This window comes from Equus przewalskii, chromosome 6 (assembly GCF_037783145.1).
Source record: "Equus przewalskii isolate Varuska chromosome 6, EquPr2, whole genome shotgun sequence".
Lineage (NCBI taxonomy): Eukaryota > Metazoa > Chordata > Mammalia > Perissodactyla > Equidae > Equus > Equus przewalskii.
The window spans coordinates 5,405,720-5,417,056 of NC_091836.1; positions in this window are offsets into that span (position 1 = coordinate 5,405,720).

The following is an 11,337-nucleotide window of genomic DNA, read 5'->3' on the forward strand; positions in this document are numbered from 1 at the left end:
CGAGCCCAGTTCCCGAAGGACACCCCATCTACACACGCACACGTACACGCATGCACAGGGCCAAGAATGTTACTCTCAGAGGCTCCCACACATTGCCCCTACTGTGTGCTCAGCTGAGGTTACACAGCAGGAGCCCGTCCCTACTGTCCCCTCACTCTCACTGTCCTGTCGTGTCAGTTAGGAGCTTAGACTGTGACAGCAGACGGCCTGGTGTGAAACCCCAGTCTGGCCTCTTGCTGGCGGCCTCAGGCTCGTGCCTGAACCTCTCTGAGCCTCAGTTGCTTCGTCTGTGAAGTGGGGCTGCTGACAGTTCGTGCCTCATCAGGTGTTGCTATTGCTGGGTTCTGGCTGGACCCGCGCCCCTGGAGGCCCCCAGCTGGAGCCCCTACTGTGGGTGCAGGCCTGGTGGGGCTCCAGGTCACTGCCCCCGCCACATGCTGGACCCGGAATGGGGACCAAAGGGTGAACTCATGCACAAGACTATCCTGAGAGCAATGGGAAGCCCTGAAGGTTCTTTTTTAGTGTTATTGTAAAATATACACGACAGAAAATTGACCATTTTAACCGTTTTTAAGTGTCCAGTTCAGTGGCGCTAAATACATGCTTGTTGTTACGCAACCACCCCCACCCTCCGTCTCCAGAACTTTCTCATCTTCCCAAACTGAAACTTTGTCCCCATTAAATGCTACCTCCCCATCCCTGTCCCCAGCCCCTGGCCGCACCATCTTAACTTTCTGTCTCTGTGAGTTTGATGACTAGGGACTTCCTGGAAGTGGAATCATTTAGGATTTGTCCTTTTGTGATTATTCACTGAGCATCGTGTCCTCAGGGTTCACCCATGTTGGTGCAGGTGTCAGAGTTCCTTCCTCTTTAAGGCTGATTAATATTCCTTTGTGTGGATGGACCACATTTGCTCATCCATTCATCCATCAGTGGACGCTTGGGTTGCTTCCACCTTTAGGCTGTTGTGAATGATGCTGCTGTGAACCTGCCATACATGTACTTGTTTGACTCCCTGCTCTCAATTCCTTTGGGTCTGTACCCAGAAATGGGATTACTGAGTCATGTGGTAATTCTAGGTTTAACTTTTTTGAGGAGCCGCCATACTGTTTGCCACAGCGGCCGCACCGCCTTACATTCCCACCAGCAGTGCACGCGGGCAGCCTGGGAAAAGCTTTGAGCAGAGGAGAGAATGGATCTGTGTTCCTGGAAGGGGGTGGGTGGCAGTGGGCAAAGCTCGAGACCAGAGACCAGCGAGGGCTGAGGGGGCCTGAATCAGGGCGGCAGACACAGATGGTGAGGACGGGACAGTGCCCAAGGAACCTTAACAGGAAAATTTGGCAGAACGTGGAGATGGACGCACAGTCGGGGACACGGGAGGGGACGCCAAGGAGAACAAGGGACCTTAACATAGGGAGGGACGTCTTTACTGAGTTGGGATGAGGAGAAAGGAGCAGGCGCAGGGAAGATGCTGGGCTCCATTTTGGACTCATTGAGTTTGAGGAGCCAGAGGGACCAGCTGGGGGCAGATGGCGGGGACTCTGGACATTTGAGATGGGAACCTGAGAGAGACATTTGTGCCGGGAACAAGTCTGGACGTGTCAGGCCAGGGGCGGAGGTTGATGCGATGGGGATGGATGAAGTTATCCAGAGAGGATGTAATGGGTAAGAACAGCCCGGGGGCCGGGTAGGTCCTGTCTCTACACTCTCTTCTGAGCCTCCCCTCCTCACCTTGGAATAGCCCCACACCTTGAGCCAGCTGGTGATGGGTTGAGGACCCTAATTCTGGTGACTCTGGATTTGGGAGCTCCACTCTGCAAAGGGGGCTCAGGTGGGGCTGGAACTTCCCAGAGTCCCCCGGTACAGCGGTTTTCTGGGGCAGCTGTGACAGAGTACCACGGGCTGGGCGGCTTAAACTACATTTATTGCAGTTCTGGAGGCTTGGAAGTCAGAGTTCAAGGTGTCGGTAGGGTTGGTTCCTTCTGAGCCCTCCCTCCTTGGCTTGTAGACAGCTGTCTTCTCCCTGTGTCCTCACATGGCCTCCCTCTGTGTGCCTGTGTCCTAGTCTCTTCTTCTTCTTCTTCTTCTTCTTTTTTTTTTTTTGAGGCAGATAAGCCCTGAGCTAACTACTGCCAATCCTCCTCTTTCTGCTGAGGAAGACTGGCCCTGAGCTAACATCCATGCCCATCTTCCTCTACTTTATATGTGGGACGCCTGCCACAGCATGGCTTTTGCCAAGCGGTGCCATGTCTGCACCCAGGATCCGAACCGGCAAACCCTGGGCTGCTGAGAAGTAGAATGTGCAAACTTAACCGCTGCGCCTCTGGGCCAGCCCCAATCTCTTCTTGTAAGGACACCAGTCCTATTGGATTAGGACCTACCCGGATGACCTCATTTTAACTTAGTTACCTCTTTAAAACCCATCTCCAAAGACAGTCACATTCTGCCTTACTGGGATGTCTTAGTCCATTCGAGCTACTATAACAAGGTACTAAAGAATGGTGGGTGGGCTGGCCCAGTGGCGCAGCGGTTAAATTCACACATTCTGCTTTGGCGGCTGGGGGTTCTCTGGTTCAGATTCCTGGCACAGACCTATGCACCACTCAGCAAGCCATGCTGTGGCAGGCATCCTACATATAAAATAGAGGAGGATGGGCACGGATGTTAGGTAAGGGCCAGTCTTCCTCAGCAAAAAGAGGAGGATTGGTGGCAGAGGTTAGCTCAGGGCTAATCTTCCTCAAAAAAAAAAAAAAAAAAAGGAAAGAAAGAATGGTGGCTTATAAACAACAGAAATTTATTTTTCACACTTCTGCAGGCCAGGAGTCTGAGATCAGGGTCCTAGTGTAGCCAGGTTCTGGAGAAGGCCATTTTCAGGATTACAGACTGCTACTTCTGCTTGTACCCTCACTTGGCAGAAAGAGGGCAAGAGAGCTCTCTGGGCTCTCTCTTATAAAGGCACTAATCCCATTCATGAGGGCTCCACTCTCATGCCCTGAATACCTCCCACCCCGCTGATGCCATCAAATTGGGGGTTAGGATTTCAACGTATGAATTTTTGCAGGGAACACAAACCTTGTGTCCATTGCGTGGGGATTGGAACTTCAACATATGAACTCGGGAGGGGGGACACAGTTCATCCCATAACACCAGGGAAGACATTTCCAGTACGATGAGGCAGTGAAGAGCACAGGCCAACAGTCAGACCACTTGATTTGAATTCTAATTTCTTCCACTTCCTGAATTTTGTGGGCAAAAGACCGGGTACTTCTGAGCTTTGGCTCCTGTGTGAGTTTCCTGTGGCTTCTGTAACTAATTGCCACAAACTTGGTGGCTTAAAACAATACCCATCGGGGGCTGGCCCCGTGGCCGAGTGGTTAAGTTCGCGCACTCCGCTGCAGGCGGCCCAGTGTTTCGTTGGTTCGAATCCTGGGCGCGGACATGGCACTGCTCATCAAGCCACGCTGAGGCAGCGTCCCACATGCCACAACTAGAAGGACCCACAACGAAGAATATACAACTATGTATTGGGGGGCTTTGGGGAGAAAAAGGAAAAAATAAAATCTTAAAAAAAAAAAAAACAATACTCATCGATTGTCTTACAAGTCTGAGGTTCAGAAGTCCGAACTGGGTCCCCCTGGGCTGAAGCTTCCTCACACTGCATCTCTCCGACCTCTGCTTTCATCGTCCATCTCCTTCTCTGACTCTGACTCCGACCCTTCTGCCTCCCTCTTATGAGGATCTTTGTGATGACATTGGACCCACCTGGATGATCCGGGGTCATCGCCCATCTCAAGATCCTCAGTGTAATCACATCTGCAAAATCCCTTTTGCCGTGTAAACTGACACGTTCACAGGTCCCGGGAATTCGGACATGGGCGTATTTGGAGGGGGGGTGCACATAATTTTGCCTGTCACAACTCCCTCCCAGGTACATGGACTGAGCCAATAGGAGACCCTGAAAAAATTACGTTTGTTACTAGGACGATTAATTAGTCTGACTGACATTCTGACTATTCGTGCCTGGAAGGTCAGTGCCTCAAGGGTGGGGAACTTGATCTCCTGTGTCCCCATGGTCGAATCAACCTTTCTGTTCTGAGGAACTGGGTCTCAGGATGTCAGCACCACGGACAGCGAAGGGTGCTGTCCGAGGTGCTGCTGAGGCCCCCTCACCGCCTTCCCCTTCGAACCCCCACACCCCTGCCCCTCCAGATCTGTAGGTTTTGAGGGGCACATTAAGCTGAATACCCAGCCCCGGTTTGCCCCGTGTCGATGTCTCCATCCTAATTGCCTTCTGATCCACCCCCCCCCTCGCTGCTCCAATTGCACAGCGTTCTTTCTGTTCCTCAAACTCTCCGTTGATTCCTACCTTGAAGCTCTTTGCTCTTCACTCTGTGTAGCTGAATAAGTCTGTTCTCAAACGGCGCCTCTTCAGACCCTCAAGCAGCTTCCCACCCCCCACCCGCCCCCTCTTCCCTTGCCTTTAAATCACTCTCACTTATTTATCACCTGTCTCTGAGACACTCTCAGATATAAGTTCCATCACTTGAGAAACCTTGTCTAGAAGAGCCCCTGGCTCATACTAGATGCTCAGTCAATGTTTGTTGAATGAAATCAAGCTCTGAAGATAAGGCAAATATGCCTGAGATGTCTCCCACTCTCTAGGAATCTTGAAACCACGTCATTTCCCCTTTTCCTTAAGCACGCAAGAATTCTCACGGTAGCTCTATGGAGAAAATGTTATTACTATCCCATTTTATAGAGGAGGATACTGAGGCTCAGAGAAGGGGTTAAGTTACACAGTTGTTCAGAGGTGGAGCCGGGACTCACGTTCGTAACCTTACCCACCACCCTATGCTATTTCCTCAGGTAGTTGATTTGTGGGGGTTTCCGTTCTAGGATGCTGACCTGGGGGCAACACTTGATCCTCAGGAAAGAAGTCCTCCATAGACCTAAAAGGAGCCCCCGCGGTCACTAGAGCCGTCCCCTAAGATGCCCTAAGTCCCTTCACCTACTTAGGCTGGCATCAACCTCTCTACCTTCTCTAACTGACCTTGAGCAGGCTGGGACCCCTAGCATCTTGTAGTTGGAATGGAGCCTGTTATGAGCTGAACTGTCTCCCTCCCAACTTCCTATATTGAAGTCCTAACCCCCAGCACCTCAGAATGTGACTCTGTTTGGAGGCAGGGTCTTTAAACAGGTGATTCAGTCAAAATTAGGATCCATTAGGGTGGGTCCTAGGCCACTGTAACTGACGTCCTTATAAAATGGGGAAATTCGGACACAGAGACAGATACACAGAGGGAAGATGAGGCGAAGACACAGAAAGAACGCCATTTGCAAAGCCAAGGAGTCCCTGAGGCCACCAGAAGCTGGGAGAGAGATGTGGAACAGATTCTCCCTCACAGCCCTCAGAAGGAACCAACGCTGTTGACACTTTGATCTCGGACTTCTAGCCTCCAGAACTAAGAGATGATAAATTTCTGTTGTTTGAGTCCCCCGGTCTGTGGTCCTTTGTTATGGCAGCCCCAGAAACGAACATGGAACCCTTGGCTGGACCCAGAAGCCACGGTGTGGATGGGTGGGTGTATCAATCAGGATAAATTAGATGATGCTGCTGTAACAAGTAACCCCAGAGGTTTGGGGACCTAAAACCATATGAAATTAATTTCTTGCTCCCAGGACGTATCCAAAGCAGGTCATGTAGGGGTTCTTTCCCACGTGCCTCTCTCCACAACCCAGGCGAGGAAGCAGCCACTATCTAGAATATTTCAGGTCACTGTCGCAAAAGAAGGAAATCTCTGGGGCACCTTGCACCAGCAATCAAATAATCCGGCCTGGAAATGACAGAGTCTTTCTGCTCACCGCTCCTTGGCCAGAACAAGTCACAAGGCCCTACCCAACCACGAGGGGGCAGGAAAGAAGGGCCTTGCCATGTGCTCAGAAGCAAGGGCACTGGGAATATTTGGTGACCATCACTCATGACTAACAGAGTTGGGTGGGCTTTCCCTGGAGTTTCTTGGGCTGTTCAGGCTACTTCGCTCTGGTTCCAGAGATTGGGGCTCAGCTAATGCCAAGAAATCTTGGGGTTCCTGTGAAAGCCTGGGTTCTGGGGGAGGGGGCTAGCAGCTCACAGGAGCTGACCAAGAGGAGTGAGATCAGAGGAGACTGATGGAGCTCGGCTCACAAGAGGACTTGCTCTGCATGTTTCCGGCCGGGTTTTTGGGAAGAGCCATGTAGAGATCAAACGGGGAAGCGCCAACCAGGTCAGCCCCCAGGACATCTGGGAAGCTGAGTTAAAAGGCATCTATAGAGTGGTCCCCCAGGTATCTACCCAAGACAAATGAAAACACGTGTCCAGCAAATTCTTGTATACAAAAGTTCAGAACAGCATCATTTGGAATAGCCAATCAAATGCCCATCTACTGATGAATGGATAAACAAATGTGGTATGTCCATACAATGGAATATTATTTAGCCATGAAAAGAAGTGAAGTACTGACAAATGCTACAATGTAGGTGAAACCTGAAAACATGATGCTTTTTTTATTTTTAAGTCTGTTTTTTGGTGAGGAAGATTGGCCCTGAGCTAACATCTGTTGCCAATCCTCGTCTTTTTTTTTTTTTCTTTTTCTCCCCAAAGTCCCAGTACATGGTTGTATATCCAGGTTGTAGGTCATTCTAGTTCTTCTATGTGGGACGCCACCACAGCGTGGCTTGATGAGCAATGTGTAGCTCCACACCCAGGATCTGAACTGGTAACCCCCAGGCCACTGAAGTGGAGCATACAAACTTAACCACTCAGCCAGGGGACTGACCTCGTTTTTCAGCTTTTTTGAGGTATAATGGACAAATAAAATTGTAAGTTATTTAGAGTGTACAATGTGGTGATTTGATATGCATGTAATTGTGAAAGCATTCCTCCACTGAATTAACACATCCGTCACCTCACATATTTACCTTTTTTTTTTTTTCGGTGGGTACATTCAAATTCTACTCTCTTGGCAAATGTCAATTATACAATACAGTGTTATCAATCATAGTCACCATGTTATACATCAGATCCTCAGACCTTATTCGTCTTGTAACAGAAAGCGTGTATCCTTTTATTAACCTCTCTGTATTTCCCCCACCTCTCAGCCTCTGGGAACCTGTTTTCTACTCTCTGTTTCTAAGAGCTCAACTTCTATTTTTAGATTCTGCATGGAAGCGATACCATGCAGTGTTTGTCTTTCTCTGTCTGGCTTATTTCACTTAGCATAATGCCCTCCAGGTTCATCCATGTTGTTGCAAATGACAAGATTCTTTTTTCACGGCTGAATAGTATTCCAGTGTGTATATATATATATACCACCATTACTTTATCCATTCATCCATCAATGGACACTTAGGGTGTTTCCACACCTTGGATATTGTGAATAAAGCTGCAGCGAACGTGGGTGTACAGATAGCTCTCCCAGATAGTGATTCCATTTCCTTTGGATATACACCCAGCAGTGAAATTGTTCGGTCATATAGTACTTCTATTTTTAATTTCTTGAGGAACCTCCATACCGTTTCCCATAGCGGCTGCACTAATTTACATTGCCACTAGAGTGCACAAGATTTCCCTTTTCTCCACGTGCTGTGATGGACGTGTTCTCAAAATGATAGTGGCGATGGTTGCACAACCCTGGGAATACGCTGAAACCCACTGAATCGCCCACTGTCAATGGGCGGGTTTTACCGTGTGTGAATTTCATCCACGGACAAGACAGGGAACCTTCGGGAGCAGACAGACGAGGATTTTCTCAGAGCCAGGGGGCTCTTTGCCAGCTGGCGACTCAAGATTTCTCACCTGTTTATTTTGCATATTTTTATTGCACACTCAAAGGGTTGCTTTGTGATTTCAGTCAAATGAAACAGAGCTCCGTACAGGAGGACACACGAGTGCACACACACACATGCGCGCACATGCACACACACACACGCTCACACGCCTTCTTGCATCAGCGTTTTATTTCTCTGCCACCAGGGGGCGATCCTGCTGTGATGTCCGGGTGTCCTCCCCCAGGAGTGGCGCCTTCAAGGGTGGATCTCGCCGCCGGCTTTGGGAGGGTTGGGCTGGCTAACTCCTTGCTTTTTTTGTCCTTTAGAGCAAACGATATTTATTGAGGAAGGGGGGTGGTTTTTCTCAGTATAAAATGATTACTGGTGTGCTTAAAATAAATTAAAAAAAAATAAAGCAGAAAAATAAAGGTAATATGTGTTCATTCGGAAGTGTATATTCATGATAAACGTTCATTAGAACATTTGGAAAACACAGAATGTAAAGGAGGGCAATAAGTCACCCAAATTGAACTGCCCAGACATGAACTCTGCTAATATTTTCTTCTCTTTTCCCAGCTTCTCACTCTATGTTCAGTTCAAATGTTCCAGTTTTGCTTTTATTGAAACTCAGAGCCATGAAAGAAAAGACAGACATATTTGATGACAGGAAAACCCGTTGAACAGAGACAAAAGACCAACAAAGCAACAGCCTGGAAGGAAACATTTGCAACATAAATTACACGCAAAGGGTTGAGACGATGTTTATTAAAGGCTTATTGAATACCAGGCACTCTTCTAGGCACTTTTCATATACAAAGTGATTTAATCCTCAACCCTATGGGATAAATACTATCATTATCTCTATTTTACAGATGAGAAACAGAGACTCAGAGAGGTTAAGTGACTTGCCCAAGGTCACACAGCTCGTAAACAGCAGAGCTTGGATCAAAACAGCTTGGCCCCAGGATCCATTCTCCCAACCCCTACATCATCATACCTCTTTAGAAAATCCAGATCAACACGCAGACTATGTAAACAGGCTGGAAATACAAATAGCCAAAAGCAAATGACAACAACAGCCACATGCTCTGTCTCACTAGTAATCAGACGACTTTCAGTGTTCATTCTTTAATTTGGCAAATGTTAAAAATATTGAAAACTTCAAGGTTTATGGGGAATTGGATGAATAATAGGCATTGCCACGCTGTTGGGCTGGGGTATCCGAAATTATTGAAGGTTTGGGAGAAGAGAATTTGGCTGTGGTTGAACTAAATATTTAAAGCACGTAAGCTGGGACCTGGCACTCCACATCCAGCAATCGAGCCCATAAATCTGTTTGCCGAAAGATGGGTGCTCATCATAGCCTTCTTGCAGTCATGCCGTTGCTCGTAAAAGTGGAATGCAGACGGCAGTCTCGGAGCCTGACAATAGGGGCATAGTTAGACGGATTAGGACTTGCCATGCCCTGGGAATGCTCTGCAGCCATTAAAAGGAATGAGACAGACCTACATTCACGGACATGGAAAAATCTCTGGGCATATTGCTCCCTGGGAAAAAAAAAAAAAAGTCACATAACATTACGTCCAGGGCGATTGCATTTATGGCAAAGAACACGAAAGTTACACAAGTGTGTACGTGCATCAGACGCCCTGGAAGTCTGTTCCGAACAGCTGACGGTCGTTTCCTCTTGGGAAGAAGTGGCAAAACGAGTATTTAAGGGAGAATTTGTGTATTTTCGTTTTTTGTATTCTTGGACACCTGACAGCGAGATTGTGTCATTCCAAGACTTTTTAAAGCCCCAGAAAATATCTTGTTCAATATTCCTTTAAAACGCAACTCCTCCCCGTCTCCCCCGCCCCCACGGCTCCATGATTATTTAACTAGTTCTTCCCTGCTCGGGTCTTTAGGTGGTTTCCAGTTTTTCACTGTTATAAATGAAATTGGAACGAATATCCTTGCATGTCAATCTTTGTGTGCCTCTGTCATAATTTCTTTTTGCAACCTGCAGTTCATTAGTGAAGAAATAAAGGGACAAGCACGTATTGTTTCTCTGCCTATATGCTTAGCAAAAAATCCCAGATGTGGAAATGCTGGATTAAAATAAGTTGTTTTTTTTTTTTTTTTTGAGGAAGATTAGCCCTGAGCTAACATCTGCTGCCAGTCCTCCTCTTTTTGCTGAGGAAGACTGGCCCTGAGCTCACATCCATGCCCATCTTCCTCTACTTTATATGTGGGACGCCTATCACAGCATGGCTTGTCAAGCGGTGTCATGTCCACACCCGGGATGTGAACCGGCGAACCCCAGGCCGCCAAAGTGGAACATGCACACTTAACCGCTGCGCCACCGGGCCGGCCCCTGAAAATAAGTTTTGTTATCATTCTTGATGCATTTTGCCAAGTTGCCCTGGAAAAAGTGGTACATGTCCCCAGCAGTCGATGCAGAGTCTTGCTTCCTGGAACACTTGAAAACACCAGACAGAGTTACAATTTTAAAATATCTACTCCCGCCACGGCAAACAGAATAGCTCACAGCCCCATATTGTGTGCCGGGTTCCCTTCACACTTAATTTTAAATGGACTCCTAGCAACATTCCTACTTCACTTTTCACTTTCTAAGTAAACTGAGGCACAGGACAACGAAGTGACTTGGTCTATGGTTTGACTTTTTAAAGAAGCCCAGAGTTTAATCTCCTGGCCAAATGGCTTGAGGCTCTGGGTTCATGACCTCTCCAACCTCAATGCTTTCTCAACTTTTTCAGATCAGTTGGTAAATATTTTTGGCTTGGCCAATCGTCCAGTTTGTGTCGTGACTGCTCAATTCTGCCCTTGTAACTCAAAAGCAGACAGACCATATATAAATGAGCGGGCATGGCTGCACTCCAAGAGAATTTATTTGTGGACACATGACATTTGAATTTCATATAATTTTCAGATACTGTCAAATATTCATTTGATTTTTTTTTTTTTTTGGGGAAGATTAGCCCTGAGCTAACATCTGCTGCCAATTCTCCTCGTTTTTTTTTTTGCTGAGGGAGACTGGCCCTGAGCTAACATCTGTGCCCATCTTCCTCTGCTTTCTATGCGGGACACCTACCACAGCATGGCTTGCCAAGCGGTGCCATGTCCGCACCTGGGATCCAAACTGGTGAACCCAGGGCCATCAAAGTGGAATGTGCGCACTTAACCACTGCGCCACTGGGCTGGCCCCTCATTTGATTTTGAAAAACTCATTTAAAAATGTCAAACCCGTTCTTAGCTTACAGGCCATACAGAAAAAGGCAGTGGTCAGCTTGGGCCAGTGAGCCATACATCAAAGCTATTAACCCGTTGTAATTTATGTTGCCAATATTTTTATCCCATCTTATTTTCTGGCTTCATTTCTTTTGTGGGTCTTGAATGCATTCTGTTACATGGTGTGTGGTGGGGTTGGAACTAATTATTTTTCCAAATGGTAAACCAGTTGTTCAAGCTACACTTGTGGAATATCCCATCCTCTCCACCACTTTGAAGTGCGATCTTCATTGTGAATTA